This window comes from Citrus clementina, unplaced genomic scaffold, assembly GCF_000493195.1.
Source record: "Citrus clementina cultivar Clemenules unplaced genomic scaffold, Citrus_clementina_v1.0 scaffold_9, whole genome shotgun sequence".
NCBI classification, from domain to species: Eukaryota; Viridiplantae; Streptophyta; class Magnoliopsida; order Sapindales; family Rutaceae; genus Citrus; species Citrus x clementina.
The window spans coordinates 16,190,698-16,207,998 of record NW_006261964.1 but is presented as its reverse complement, the minus strand read 5'-3'; positions in this window follow the sequence as shown (position 1 = coordinate 16,207,998).

The following is a 17,301-nucleotide window of genomic DNA, read 5'->3' as shown; positions in this document are numbered from 1 at the left end:
CTAAGCAAGCCTCCAAAGCTTCAAATGCTTACACTTGACTTCCAAGGTGTCAATGAACCTCTACAACAAGAGATTATCCCTAATCTCTTAACTCAAGTGTATCCCAACAGTTACAATCACTCAAAGTAAAAGATTACAAATTGTTTTTCTCTCACACAATACTTTAGATTACAAATCAATGCGCAATGTGTGAATATATGAAGCAAGAATGTGTTTAAAGCTCTATGAAGATTGTGTTCTCGAATATAAGCTCAATTGTCGTATTGTGATAAAAAATGTTTGAATTTGAATGAGCTTATTTATAGTTGGAGCTGAAAACTAGCCGTTATTGAATTTCTGCACATTGTCAGATTGCCATTAACTAGATGTTGGATCGCCGTTTGACTGGTCAATATGGCCATTGGGCTATTTTCAAATTGTCGGATCGCCGTTATCTAGATGTCAGATCGCCATTATCTAGATGTCGGATCTTCAGTTCTGTTCAATATCGGCGAGCCGTTTATCAATATTGGCGGATCGCCGTTTAGGTCCAGAGTCTAATCTTCAGTTCTGTTCAATATCGGCGAGCCGTTTATCAATATTGGCAAATCGCCGTTTAGGTCCAGAGACTAATCTTCAGTTCTGTTTGATATCGGCGATCCGTTTATCAAACTTGTCGGATCGCCGTTTTCCACAGAAACTGCTGCAGTGAACTATTTTGCAAGATAACAGTTTACCTCCAAATCTTTATAAAAACACTTTATAAAACTTGTCAAAATAGATCCATTTACAGGATTTGAAACAATATTTTGTTATTATCAAAATTCTCAAATGCTTTTCAATTTAAGACCATTAACATGAAAATAACCAAAAAACATTTTCTTAGAATAAAAGTGAGAATGATGATTTAAAAACTATATAAAATTATTTTGAGCTTTTAAAAGATTAATCAACCTTAATCAAGTTTGTTATCATCAAAATCAATAATAAAGAAATATTTATGTTAACAATCTCCCCATTTTTTATGATTACAAATTGTTCAAGAATATATTTGTGCAATTTTGCTCCCCCTAAGTAAAAATTTTAAAGAAATTTAGTTTCCCTTAAATGTGTCAACTTTTAATTTCATAAAAATAATTTTACACAGAATAATTAAATTGATAAATTATCTCCCCCTTCATCATAAAAAAGAAATGAGCACGAAAAGATTTAAAAGCGAAGTTTAGAGATTAACTAGGTTGGAAAAATTTCGGTAGAATCTCCCCTTAAAAATGATAAAATAATCAACAATACAAATAGGTTAAAACACTTCTAGATATATATGCCAAACTTATCAACCAACCTCCATTCCAACAATCAAACAGATCATTAATATAATCAAGATAGCATCAAAATCAACTCAAACGTAAATAAAGTCCACATATCCAACAGAAAACATTATATAAACATCACAAACACAATAAAAAATAAGTGTCACAACAAACTATATGAAATGAGTAATGTTTGTGCGAAAAAAATAGGGGCAGAAAAACTAAGACGGGGCTATGAAGTAACTGAGAATGTGGCGCTGACCAGCAAGTAACTCTATCTGCTGATATGAAATTTACTGCCGAAAGGTCGCAAAATCAGATTGAAGCTGCTGCTGTTGCTGGGACAAAACATCCAGTTTGTCAAACAGTTGCTGAAAGCGATCCACAGGAACGGTCGATGCTGCAGGAGGGACGGCGGGCTCTGCTAGCTCGTCATCCTAAGAGGCAGCTGCTGCTGCTGATGCAGCTGCTGGTGCTGCTAATGCTGCTGCGGCTTTGCGAGGGACACGCGGTCTAGCCCCAAGGCGGAAATCAGGTAACTCATCCTCGGAATAGACGTCATTTAACATATGATCATCCTCAGGTGCAAGCAGTGTATCTTCATTCTTAGAGGATGTTGTCTTTTCTCACTTCCCACGCTTCTTAAAAAATCTGATCGCAGAAATAATCTCTCGACCGAGCTTTCGGGTCTCGAGATAAACGGGCTCAGTGATAGGGACTCGAAAGTATTTCAAGATACTAGTAATGATGCTGCCATAAGGAAGGGATCGGTTGGAGACTCTAGGAGTGGACAACATATGACAAAGGATAGTGTAGGATAAGCTCACATGCCGTCTACAGATGAAGGAATCTAATAAACCAACATCAAGTCTAGTTACCTCATCGGTGTGACCCTGTCCAGGAGTGACCATGTGTTGGAGAATGATATGAAGTATTCGAACCTGGAAAGGGAGGAGTTGAGACTTAAAGGACAAAGAACAGACGTCATCGGAAAGTTCTCGACGCCTACAAATGTTCCGTACGCCATCCACATGATGGAAATCACTAAAATCAAGCTCTTTCCTAGAGGTGTAAATGTCTAAGCCTCTATAAGAAATTCCCAGAATACTACATAATTCTGACTCATTAAAAGCAATGCGAATTCCTCCTACATAAGTATACAGTTCAACACGATGATTAGAGGAGAGTTCCATATTTGAATAAAAGACACGGACTAGATTTTCATAGATGAGCTCTTCTATACTTAAGGCTTCCTTCCAATGTCTAAGCAATTGAGAAATAGTACGACCACAAATGGTAATATCTGAAAACTTTAAAATGTTAAGAGAAAATGAGGGGGTTACCGGTTTGCCCATGAATTTGTCACGAAATCGCTGAGCAGAGGTGTCATTGGAAAAATGGAGGCTCTCGAAGTCTTGAGAGGGAGGCCTAGAGGGACTGGAACGACGCGGAGAAGTGTGCTTGGTTCGAGCACGCCTCTGTAGTCATTCTGCTATTGATGAGTTTGAAAAAAAAATTGAATTGGTAGAAATAAATTTTGAGTGATGAGAGAGTAATGACAAGTTGAAATATGATGGATAATGGAAGAAATTTACTTCAAATTTGGCGAGAGAAGTGCAACTGGTTCTAGGGTTTGAAATTTGGGATTTTTTAATTTTTGAAGAGAAAACCGGTTTTAATCGGTTAAAAAAGTGCTAAAGATGATAAGGATGATTTTTAATGCTTCAATTTGGTGAAAAATGACAAGAGAAATGATGGATTTGAGAGAGAAATGAAGTTGCAGTCGCGGTTTGGGAGAGAGAGAGAAAGAGAGCATGAACGAAATGGAAAGAAAGACGAATGACTGTTCACTTATCGTGAGATAACGGCGAGCCGTTATAGATATATCGATGAGCTGACAGAGTCCAGAGAGCTCCCCAAAATTTATCATCAGGATGGCGAGCCGTTTAGAGACATAGCGGCGATCCGACAGCGTCCAGAGAGCTACTCAAGAGTTTTTCATCAGGACGGCGAGCCGTTAATGTGGTATTGGCGAACCGATAGACTCCAGAATGCTTCCCATTGTTTCTGCCCTAAAACGGTTAGCCGTTTATTTGAAATAACGGCAATCCGTTTTCTACAACGTATGATTTCGCACATGTATGTTAATATTTGACCAACAATTAATACATTTCAAGATCATTTTATTGATCCAAAATGATTTAAATGCCAATTCAATGCATAATTCATGAACATGTATATATTTCAACAATTTATTCATAAATTTAAAAAAAATACACACTTCACATGTATATTGATCATTCCATCAAATCAATAGACTCAATAACATGAATCAAGATATTAAAGCGAAAATTTCATCATCCCAAGTTCATGCTGAATTTTTGAAAATTATTCTTCGCAAAGTGGTTTTGTAAAAATATCGGCAAGTTATTTTTCCGTAGAAAAAAACTCTAATGCAATATCTCTCTTTTGAACATGATATCTCAAGAAATGATGTCGTATTTCTATATGTTTGGTTCGAGAGTGTTGAATGAGATTCTTTGAAAGATTTATAGCACTAGTATTATCATACTTAATAAGAATTTGTTTTAGGTTAATACCATAGTCTCTAAGTGTTTGTTTTATCCAAAGAGCTTATGCATAACAGCTTCCTGCAGCTATATATCCAGCCTCGATAGTTGAGAGCGCAACAGAATTTTGTTTCTTACTAAACCATGAAACAAGTGAGTGACCTAGGATATGGCAAGTTCTATTAGTGCTTTTCCTATAAATTTTATAACCAGCAAAGTCCGTATTCGAATAGCATGTTAAATCTATATGAGTTCCTCTAGGATACCAAAGGCCAATATCTATGGTTCCTTAACGGAAAATTCTTTTAACAGCAAGCAAATGGGATTCCTTGGGACATGATTGAAATCTTGCACACAAATATACACTAAACATGATATCGGGTCTACTTGCAGTCAAATAAAGTAAAGACCGATAATACCTCGATACATTTTGATATCCACTTCTTTGCCTTTTTCATCTTTGTCAAGCTTGGTTGTTGTGCTCATTGGTGTATTTTTAGTCTTTGAGTCATGAATGCAGAATCGTTTGAGTAGATCTCTTACATACTTGGCTTGATTTATGAATATTCCTTCCTTATTTTGTTTTATTTGCAGTCCAAGGAAGTACTTCAACTCTCCCATCATACTCATTTCAAATTCATTACTCATACATGATGAAAATTCTTTACACAACAATTCATTAGTAGAACAAAAAATAATATCATCAACATAAATTTGAACAACAAGTATGTCTTTGTTTTTATGTTTAACAAAGAGAATAGTATCCGCTTTACCCATGGAAAAATCATTTTCTAACAAGAAATTCTTAAGCCTATCATACCATGCTCTAGGTGCTTGTGTTAATACATATGAAGCTTTAAACAACTTATAAACATGAATTGGAAATTTTTCATTTTCAAAACTAGGTGGTTGTTTTACATACACTTCTTCCATAATATAACCATTTAAGAAAGCACTTTTCACATCCATTTGAAATAAAATGAAATCTTTATGACAAGCAAATGCCAACAACATTCTAATTAATTCTAGTCTAGCTACGGGTGTAAAAGTTTCATCAAAATCAATTCCTTCTTCTTGGTTGTAACCTTGAGCCACTAATCGAGCTTTATTTCTTACAACCACACCGGATTCATCCATTTTATTTCTAAATACCTATTTAGTACCTATGACGGATTGATGTTCCGGTTTAGGAACTAATTCCCACACATTGTTTCTTTCAAATTGATTTAACTCCTCTTGCATTGCCATAATCCAAGATTCATCATTTTTCGCATCCGCAAAGGATTTGGGTTCAATTTGAGAAATAAATGCATTATGCTCACAAGTATTCTTAAGTGATGATCTAATTGTAACACCTCGTGAGGGATCTTCTAAAATCACATCCTTAGGGTGAGAAGAAATATACCTCCACTCTTTGGGGAGTGATTGAGAATCACCTTCATTTTGCTCTACATTCATTTCTTCATGTTGATCATCTTGATTCCCATGAGACGCATCCTTTTGGTTATCTTTTGATGATTCTTTTTGTAAGTCTTCATCTACATCATTATCAATAACAATTTTCCCCGTAGAGGAGGGGTTAGATTCATCAAAAGTAACATGCATCGATTCTTCTACAACTAGAGTTCTTTTGTTATAAACTCTATAAGTTTTGCTTGAGTTTGAATATCCAAGAAAAATACCAAATCGGATTTTGGATCAAATTTGCCAAGATTATTTTTTGTGTTCAAAATAAAACATTTGCATCCAAAAAATTTGAAATAACCAATATTGGGTTTTCTATCTTTCCAAAGCTCATATGGAGTTTTATTAAGATTAGGTCTAATCAATACACGATTTAAAATATAACAAGCAGTGTTGACGGCCTCAGCCTAAAAATACTTAGGCAATAAATTTTTATTCAACATAGTCCTAGCCATTTTTTGAATTGACCTATTCTTTCTCTCAAGAACTCCATTTTATTGTGAAGTTCTAAGTGATGAAAATTGATGCACAATGCCTAGATTATTGCAAAAGGTTTCAAATGCATAGTTTTCAAATTCTCCTCCATGATCACTTCTAATGCATGCAATACCATACTCTTTTTCATTTTGAATTTTCTTACAAAGTACTTTAAAAGCATCAAGAGCATCATCCTTATTAGATAAGAATAATACCCATGTGTATCTTGAAAAATCATCAACAATTACAAAAGCATAATATTTTCCATTCAAGCTAGCATACCTTGAAGGTCCAAATAAATCTATATGAAGTAATTGAAGCGGTTTTGAAGTAGAAATATGATTTTTATTTTTTTGAAAACCAATTTTTGGAAGACCTTTAACTAAATTATTTTTGGAAATCTTTGAAATTAAATCCATGCTTGCATGTCCTAACCTTCTATGCCATAACCAACTATCATCATACAATGCCGAAAAGCATTTATCAAGAGTATATGCACATTCTATGTCAATGATATAAACATTACCACATCTATTCTCAACAAATAAGATCTTGCCATCACATGAATTCTCAATAACACAACTAAATTTATCAAAGATAACTTTATAACCTTTGTCATATAATTGACTAATACTAATTAAGTTGTGTTTCAAGTTCTCAACCAAACATACATTATCAATTAGAGTTGAGGAAACTTTACCAATATTTCCAATTTCAAGAATGTTTCCTTTTGAGTTGTCTCCAAAAGATACGTCTCCACCATTTTCAATTTTGGTGAAGCTTGAGAACCATGCATAGTTTCTGGTCATGTGCCTTGAACAACCACTGTCCAAGTACCATTTATTTTTCTTCTTCTTTAAGCCCTACAAAGAAAATCTCAAGTTTTAGGTACCCAAAGCTTTTTGGGTCCTTGAGAGTTAGCAACGATTCCTTTTGGAACCCAAATGCATTTGACACCATAATATGCATTCTTTTTCATGGGACATCTATATTTTATGTGACTATTTTGATTACAATAATGACAAACAATCTTATGATCACTTATGGAGGTAGCTTGAACAAATTAATTCTTATAATACTTTTGCTTCAAGTTAGGCTTATACCCAAGTCCTCATTTATCAAAAACACATTTTTGTGAGTTAAGCATATTATCCAACATCTTTTGCCCATTTGTAAATTTCAAAACAATCTCATTCAACTCAATGCACTTTTTCTTAAGCATTTTGTTTTTATTTTTCAAATCATCTATGTGTGATTCTAAATTCTCATGTGAGATGCTAGGTTTCTCATTTGATAATGCAATTTCATCATGCAATGTTTTGTTCTCTACTTCTAGGCATGCAAATCTTGCATTTAGAGATTTATTTTCATTTTTAAGCTTTGCCATTTTCTTTTTAAGACATACATTCTTTTTACCAATCTTCATCAACTCATTATGTAGTTCTTTAAAAGTATAATACAATTCATCATAGGTGGGATCACTTACCTCATTGAGATCATCATCCCCTCCTATTGCCATAAGGGCTAGATTTAATACTTCTTGCGACCCTTCTTCATCACTTGAATCTTCATCGCTATCATCCCAAGTTGCAACCATGGCTTTCTTCTTGAGTTTGTTGATAAGTGGGCACTCCGATTTTATATGGCTAGGTTTTTTGCATTCATAGTACGTGATTACTTCTTTCTTCTTCCTTTAGTTCTTAAAATTTCTGAAATTTCTTCGCTCCCCGGTTTTCTTGAAGAATTTTCTGAACCTCCTTGCTAGCATGGCCAACTCTTCATCATCCGGTTCACTCTTCCCATCACTGTCATATTTTAAAGCTTTGAGAGCAATGTTTTTCTTCTTCTCCCCATGCCCTTTTTCTGCTGCCAAGTCTTCTTCATATGAAATGAGAGAACCAATTAAATCATCAAGAGGTAAAGTATTTAAATCTTTGGCCTCTTCAATAGCAGTTCTTTTAGGTCTCCATTCTTTTAGAAGTGACCTAATGATTTTCTTAACTTTCTCGCTATTTGAGAAGGTCTTTCCCAAAGCTCCTAGGGTGTTCACTATATCCGTAAATCTAGTATACATAGAATACACATTTTCATTTTGTTCCATTTGGAACAATTTATATTGACGAGTGTATCTACTAATTTTAGACTCTTTAACTTGATTTGTCCCTTCATAGACAACTTCAAGTTTATTCTATATTTCTTGTGCACTTTCACAACTAGATACTCTATGAAATTCTTTCTTATCAAGAGCACAAAACAAAGCATTCATTGCCTTGGAATTTAGGGAGATTTTTCTCTTTTCTAACTCACTCCATTGACTCGATGGTTTAGGAATATCATCTCCTACTTCATCTTGAAACATAGGCATGAATAGACCATCACAAACAACTTCCCAAATTTCATAATCTAAGCCTCGCAAATAGATTCTCATTCTAGTTTTCCAATAAGCATAGTCATTACCGTCAAAGAACGGTGGTCTAGTTGTGGATTGCCCTTCTTTAAAGGTTGAGTCATTTAGGGTTCTCATAAATCTTTACTCTAGACGATTAAGTCCTAACAAGAGAACAAGGCTCTGATACCAAATGAAATTCTAGTTATGCAACCCAAGAGGGGGGGTGAATTGAGATTCTAAAAATTATTTTAATTTTAAAAGAAAATATTATGCAAATCTAAAACGAATTTAAAGCAGTAACAATTAAATCAATCACAATATAAAAAGATAAGGGAATAGAGATTCAAACACCAAGATTTTTATGTGGTTCGACCAACCTCGCCTACGTCCATGCCTCCAAGCTTTCCAGGCTTGAGGATTTCACTAAGCAAGTCTCCAAGGCTTCAAATGCTTACACTTGACTTCCAAGGTGTCAATGAACCTCTACAACAAGAGATTATCCCCAATCTCTTAACCCAAGTGTATCCCAACACTTACAATCACTCAAAGTAAAAGATTACAAATTATTTTTCTCTCACACAATACTTAAGATTACAAATCAATGCCCAATGTGTGAATATATGAAGCAAGAATGTGTTTAAAACTCTATGAAGATTGTGTTCTCGAATATAAGCTTAATGGTCGTATTGTGATAAAAATGTTTGAATTTGAATGAACTTATTTATAGTTGGAGCTGAAAACTAGCCGTTATTGATTTTCTGTACGCTGTCGGATCACTGTTAACTAGATATCGGATCGCCGTTTGACTAGTCAATATGACCGTTGTGCTATTTTCAAATTGTCAGATCGCCATTATCTAGATGTCGGATCACCGTTTAGGTTCAGAGGCTAATCTTCAGTTCTGTTCAATATCGGTGAGCCGTTTATCAATATTGGTGGATCGCCATTTAGGTCCAGAGACTAATCTTCAGTTCTGTTTGATATCGGCGAGTCGTTTATCAAACTTGTCGGATCGCCCTTTTCCACAGAAACTGCTGCAGTGAACTATTTTGCAAGATAACAATTTGTCTTCAAATCTTTATAAAAACACTTTATAAAACTTGTCAAAATAGATCCATTTACAAGATTTGAAACAATATTTTGTTATTATCAAAATTCTCAAATGCTTTTTAATTTAAAACCATTAACATGAAAATAACCAAAAAACATTTTCATAGAATAAAAGTGAGAATGATGATTTAAAAAGTATATGAAAATTATTTTGAGCTTTTAAAAGATTAATCAATCTTAATCAAGTTTGATATCATCAAAATCAATAATAAAGAAATATTTATGTTAACAGAATCTTGTATTGGTTAAGTGTCAATTACAATGAAATCAACAGGAAAATAAAACTTGTCTACCTGGATAAGCACGTCCTCCACAATACCGCGAGGTATTTTCGTGGACTGATCTGCAAGTTGTAACATCACTGGAGTTGGATGTAATTCTCCCAGTCTAAATTTGACAAATACTGAATAAGGCAATATATTTACACTAGCTCCTAAATCCAACAAAGCATTCTCAATTGTGTGGTTCCCTATACTACATGAGATAGTGGGAGAGCTTGGGTCTTTGCATTTTATAGGAATTTTGTGTTGGAGTATAGAACTAACATTTTATATTAAAAATGCCTTCTTTTGAACATGATTATTTCTCTTTTTAGTACAAAGGTCTTTAAGAAACTTAGCATAAGATGGAACTTGTTTTATAGCATCAAGTAAAGGGATGTTAACACTTACCTATTTGAAGATTTCAAGAATCTCATCTGTGGATTTTTCCTTCCTTTCTTTAGCTAACATATGAGGAAATATAGTTTTGGGAACATATTCTCGTGGGTTAGTTTCTTCTTTCTCCTCCGGTGGTGAGTCCTCAACACTCACATGTACAATTTAATTTTCTTTTGTCGCCGGCATCTCCACTTTGTTGTCGACTTCTTTTCTTTTTCGCAAGGTCATGACTGCTTTGACCTCTCCATGCTGTTGTGGTGAATTGATACTTGCTTCATGTACTCCTTTAGGATTAGGCACTGGTTGACTTAGAAACTTGCCTTTCTCAACAGTCATTACCAAGGTCTGAACTGAAGAAGCAAGTTATCCTACCATCTTCTCGAGGCTTGAACCTGATTGGACTTGTGAGTTGAAACCTGCTCTCAACTCATTTCGTAGTCCATCAATGGTGCGGTTTTGTTGCTCAACGTAGAGTGAGTAACATTCTTGAAATTCTGGAATGCATCCTCCCATGATCTAGGTTGAGAGTAGTTCTGGTTTTGATTATATGGTCTAAATGGTGCCTGAGAGGCTTGAGGAATTGGTTGTATTGGTGGAGCTGGAGCTACTGGTCCATTCTGTTGGAATCCTTGAGACCATGAAAAATTGGGGTGGTCTCTCCATCCAAGGTTATATGTGTTGGAGTATGGGTTGTAATTTGATGGTTTTCTCATTACACCTATGTCATTGGCTTGATCTGAGTATAAGTCATGGTCATGTGGTTCTGTTGATTTAGCAGTCGATAACGATGCTATTTGTCGAGAGAGACCTTCAATTATCGCTTTGGCTTCTTTAATTTTTAAACTTGACTTGCCAATGTGAACCTCATTTACTCCCTTAATTCTTTTAGTGTTCCTGAGCGATCGACTCCATTGTTGGGAATTATCCGCTTGTCGCTGGAAGAATTCCCAAATCTCTGATGCACTTTTTGACATTAGTTCTCCTCCACTTGTTGCCATTAGCCATTCTTGCACATTCAGCAATAATCCCTCCAAAAAATATTTGCATTGGTGCCATTTCTCGTACCCATGATATGGACACTTCAAGAGTAGCCCATTGAATTGCTCTCATATTTCGAAAAACTGCTCATCTTCTCTCTGGGTAAACTCTGAAATTTTCCTGCAAATAGCATTGGTTTTATGCACTGGGAAATATTTATTCAAAAATTTAATTACCATTTGTTCCCATGATGTGATGCTATTGGCAGGTAATGTATTGAGCCATGAACGAGCTCTGTCCTTTAAAGAAAATGGGAATAATCTAAGTTTAACATCATCATCTGAAAAATTCTCATATCTAAATGTTTGACAAACAGCATGAAGATCATTCAAATGATTATATGAGTCCTCATTTTCTAGGCCATAGAATGTTGAGAGACAATTTAGCACACTAGGTTTTAGTTCAAAACTCTTAGCAGCTACATTTGGGTATCTTATGCTTGATGTGCTCAAATTAGCTAAGGGACTAAAGTAGTCCTTAAATGGCCTCTGATGTGGTGGTGCTTATTGTTGCAAATCCATTTTATTTTTAATGTGTTTGTGTGTGCGCAGTGTTTTTTCTAATTCAAGATCTATAGGTTCAAGATTAGGTAATAATGACCTTCGACCATGCATGCAAAGAACATAAATAAATAGGAACAAAACAAATAAAAATAAAGAAGAAGAAGGAGAAATTACGGTACTAACCTTATTACGCTGTTACAATCTTTCTATAAAAAAAACACTTAAAAACATAAAAAAATATGTGAAATAAATTAACTAAAAATAAATTAATAAGCTAAACAAAAAAAATTGCAAAGAAAATTAAATTATAGAATTTTAAAGAAAAGAAATTCTTACCTCTAAATGTAGATTCACTTTTTTTTTCTTTTTTTTATAAAAAAATTACAAGAAAACAATTAAAAGAAATTATTCACAAAATTTAATTCTACGAATTAAAATAACTTACGTCCCCAGCAACAGCGCCAAAAACTTGTTGTGTAAATTTTATTGAACTCGCAAGTGCACGAATCTATTATAGAATAGATCAATGGTGATGAGTGTCGATCCCACGAGGAGGTGGATTTTAATTATATGTAGAATTAATTTTGTATGAGGGTGGTTGAATTTGTGGTAAAAGTGACTTTAGATTATCCTAAAATTAGATTTTAAATGGGGAGAATAAATTGAATAGAAATATATTGAAATGACGTACTTGGGTATCTGGATCCGTATCAACAAACACCATGGGCTAAATATTCCTTATTAATATCAATTAAATCATGAGGGGGGAATCCACACCTCATGAACCACACTCTAATCAATATGGTACTAAGGGCTTATCGTGTCAAATAATAATAACCTTGTATTAGGGAGCCGGTGAAACCAGGGCGGTATCTAGACAAGCTTATTATTATTTGTCGACGAGAAGTCAAAACATCTACAAAAGCTAGAGGGGAAGAGAAAATAAATTTACCAAATAAAGCCCATGACACATGTTGAGACTTCACCTTCAACCCAAGCTTGAAAGAAAATTAGCTACTCATAATTGAATTAGGGGCAAAATAGAAATTTATTAAAATACGTAGCAAATACAAGATGGAGAAGGAATTACAGAAAATGGAGTCCAAAAATGGATTCAGAGATATCAAATTAGGGGGGGAGACCCCCTTTTTATAGATACATTGAGTAAATCATGGCCATCAGATTAAAAACAGTTTGGACGCTTTGGATTGCGCCACGTCATCAGTCAACAATATCCGGTTTGACCATGCAGTTTGAACAGTGAGACGGTTTGACCTAGCTTGAACAGTAACGCGGTTTGGTTGAAAATAATCTTGTGTATATGTATATACCATACGCGTAATTTTTGGTCCACTAACATACTGCCACGTCACTAATCAACAGTGCATAAGAATTTTAATCCAACAGGATCACGACACCTCATCAGTCAATGCCACATCATTGGTCAATGCCACGTCATCAATCTGTCTATGTGAACAGTGTCGTGAACAGTAACGTAGACAGTACCGTACATGTGAACAGTGCCATTTTTCCTTTTATGCTCTTCCTAAGGTTTTCGACCATCCTGAGTTCAAAAGTGATGTCTGTTTTGCCGTTTGATCTCTCGTTCATTGTGAAATGACCATAATGCCCCTAAAATATATAAAATACTTAATTAAAATAAAACACACATAATTAAATCACAAGAAACTTAAATAGATAAAAGTAAGGGTGTTAGTAAGACTTGAAGTGTAAAATGATAATTTTCTCCTTTATAAATATACATTTTCTAACACTCAACATCACACTACCCTCCCTTTCAGCCATATTTCAATGATTTTGGTCAAACATATGGTTCCCATAATGGAATCAAATCTTTATAGTCTCCATGATTATCGCCAACATATACGAATGATTATGGTCTCCCTAATTATTGGCTTTGACTTATTAATTTCTAGCTTTTATATTGATCATTATTACGTAAATAGCTCCTGCAATATAGCTTGTCTACAGTCAAACTTTCCTTTTTTAATTTACTTCACTCGTGTATATATAATGATGAAAAACCATTAAATAAAGTTGAAGCTTTTCATTATTCCTTTATAGTCAAACATATGGTCCCCATGATGGAATCAAATCATTATAGTCTCCATGATTATGGCCATCACATTCCAATGATTATGGTCTCCATAATTATTGGCTTTGACTTTTTAATTTTCAACTTGTATATTGATCATTATTACGTAAATAGGTCTTAGAATATAGCTTGTCTATAGTCAAACCGTAAATAGGTCTTTGAATATAGCTTGTCTATAGTCAAACTTTCATTTTTTAATTTACTTCACTCATGTATATATAATGGTGAAAAATCATTGAATAAAGTTGAAGTTTTTTCATTATTCCTTTATCTTTTACACTTTCTACAACATCAACAAGGTCATCAATTTGTCGTGATAGCTTTATAGCTCTTCCCATTTTCCTCCTTTCTGTAACTGCTCTTTTACCATTTTTTCCCCTTTAATAGCTTTAGTGGAAACAAACTCATCGGAATTACCAGTACATTCTTCGACTTAAATATGATTGGTAGTAGATGTTTTAGTACTCTCATACGATCCCCAAGTATGGTTTACCCATGGTTGTGGTATTTAAGAACATTTTATTTAATTTTTTCCCTAGCTCTGGATCAATACCTTCCACTCCTATTCTACTTGATTTAGGAAATTCCTTCGCATGTCGATATTATATTCAAGTGAATTCAAGATCCTAATGAAGGAAAATATTCTAAACTATCAAATAATATGCACACCTTTAGTGTAGTACTCCACCTTTTGTTTTAGTTTCCTTCAGATTTTCCACTCATTTTTTAGGTTATACCACTTATTTTTCAATTTAACTTTAGTACGTGATCTTCCAACATTACTGTGTTCAGGAAGGATGAATCGCTCCCAAAAAGAAATACATTGATTCTCTCCTAATTGGGTGGACCGTACGTGCGATTATTTACTTTTACTAAAGTTTATAGTCAATTTAGTTCATCCAACTTTAGAAAAATGAGTCCCTAGATGATTTCCAACTTCCACCTTCTTTATACACATCTTAATAAATGTATCTTGAGACTTAGTATCCCAAATGGCTTTTGTATGGTCATAATTTCTCCTTTTCATCTCTATGTAAAAATGCAATAAACAATATCAACACATCGAAATTACTATAAACATAAAGTGTTCATTCTATTTATAACTAAAATTTGGTGTTAATAGGACATACTGAATTTGGCTTGAGATAGACCAAAACAAAACAAGCATTTCATTTAAATCTGATTTTGAATCTTAGATGTGAAAGTCAATTCAGCTTATTAAATCTGACAGATTATGAGATCTCACATAGTACAATATACTACTATATACAATGAATCTGACTAATTTTGCTTATGAAAACTGAAAACTAGAATACCCCTAATCCTAAATACAACTTATATAAAAAATAAGATAGTACTACATATACTTAAAAAGTAAATAACATTATTTTTATCACTTTCTATGATTTTTTAATTTATTGATTACAAAGTTTTTTTCAAGATTTCAAGTTACTATATAAGTTGTTGTCCATAGGCAAATCTTCCAAAGAGAAGATGACAGTAACAAAAAATCCTGATCAAGAAAAGAAAAATCTGAGGTTTGTAAAAGTCATGTTGGAGAAATTGTTAGCGACATTTGTGATTAACTTTTTAGATTATGTTAATTATATAATTAACAAATGGAAAGTAAGAAGACAAAGCGTGGTGGTGATATTTGTAGGTTACAATGATGGAAGAAGACTTTAATAAAAATAAATATTCTCCTAGCAAGGAAAATAAATATTCAAATAATGGTAGTAAGATAACCCCTTTTACATTAATGACTATTTAGTTGTTTCACTTTGTTGTCACATTGTTATTTCACTCATTGTCAAATATAAAAATTGTATACGATATTATAGATTCTGACCACATAACTCTAAAGAATATACTTATACATCATGTAAAATTAGATTTGATTCTCAACTCTTTCACAAAATTCCTTGTATCACATCCTAAATTAGTGCATAAATCTCAATTAGCTCCATTTATTTATCATAAGTAAAGATGCTATTTGAAAAGATGTATTGTTCTAGGAGAGTTTAATAATATTCTGAGGATTGCTCTTCACTTTACTTTCTACACCAACTTTAGTCAAAATTTCGTATTCAAGCTAAATTAATTGTATTTGCCCTTGAACACTTTTTGAATATATACCACTCTTTATTTATTCTAAAAGCATACTAGAAAGAAAAAAGCAAGGTTTGTCCAAATAATCCCAAAATTAGAAACATAATCCAGCTATTACTAAATACATACAGCCTATTGAAGCAAAAACCAAAAGGCATGATCCAAAAGACAACCACACATAGAAGGTGCAGTAGCAGTGATCAGGTGAACTGAATAGAACCCAAAAACTAAGTGGTCAACCACTAAATTGCAAAATCTTCAAAACTACAGACTTGAACCCGTTAAGCTAAATAAGATTGTAAATTAAATCCAAAACAAGGCAAGATTGGATTTAAAATCATATTCGCTAACCAATTTCTACTTATCAAACTTTTGATAATAAATTACAGGTAGGCCATTAAAACCATAAAAACTATACAACCTAAAGCAATGATAGTGAGAAATATTAGAAAACTAACCTAAATTAATGCACAAGTGACTTGAATTACGTGCATGATGTCCATAAGAAAGATCATTAGCATACTTTATTCAAGCTTCACAAATAAAAGATTTATCAAAAGTGTAATGGTGCTTCATCCTTATACAAGCTTGGTGATATTAAAGAAGATTTCACAAACAGTTTGGATATTATATAAGTTATTAAAAACATGAAAAATAAGAAAATATGCATTGGACAAATTTGTTGGACTTTTAATTCAATACTATTGAATCCTTAATTAAACTTTGGGCTAATATGTGAATAATTATGTGTTGCGGACTGTCATAAAAGATTAAACCCAATTCAAAGTGATCTATTAAGGTTTACGATAATATAGGCTTTAATATATCTATTAGGGTGTTGGTGTTTAGTGTGTGGAGACTTAAGGGTAATTTCTATTTATATGATGGGTTGAAATATGAGTAAATAAGTGGTTATGGTCTCCCAGTCACACACGTTGTTCTATTCTTTTTGACATCCCATCATCAGAGAGAGCATAGAGAAACATAAAAAATTCTTTAGGAAAATGTGTAGATCTGGAAGGCCAACCACAGGACTCTAGAGAGTAATTGCACATTATGGGTTCAGATATGCTTCCACATATTCGTTTATTCATTCTTGGTGATATAACATGAATGTTTCTGGATTATAGATTATTGTTCTAACAAGTGGTATCAGAGGCTCTTCATGTTGAATTATTAAGAATCAAATTTCTTTTCAATTAATGATTAAATTTTTTAGTGTTCTTGAATCTAATAATTATAATATTATTGAGTTTGAGAACAATAATGGCTGTTCTTTTTTAATTAATTAAAAAAATAAAACAAAAAAATTAGTTTTATATGATTTAAGGGCCGGTCGCAATTACTGCCACCATCAACAAAACCACTAGGCTGGCAATGGTGAGAAAGGACAACCAACCTGATGGCCATCGACCTCCACTAGCAACTAAGGAAGCTGGAGCCAGATTAGTAAAAGTGGTGGCCATGAAAAAAAAAAAGAAAAATTATGGTTTTTAAAGATTTTATGAGGTAAGTTCAATATCTGATTTAGGTCAACTAGAACCGGTGTCAACATTTTAACCGGTCAATAGTTTACT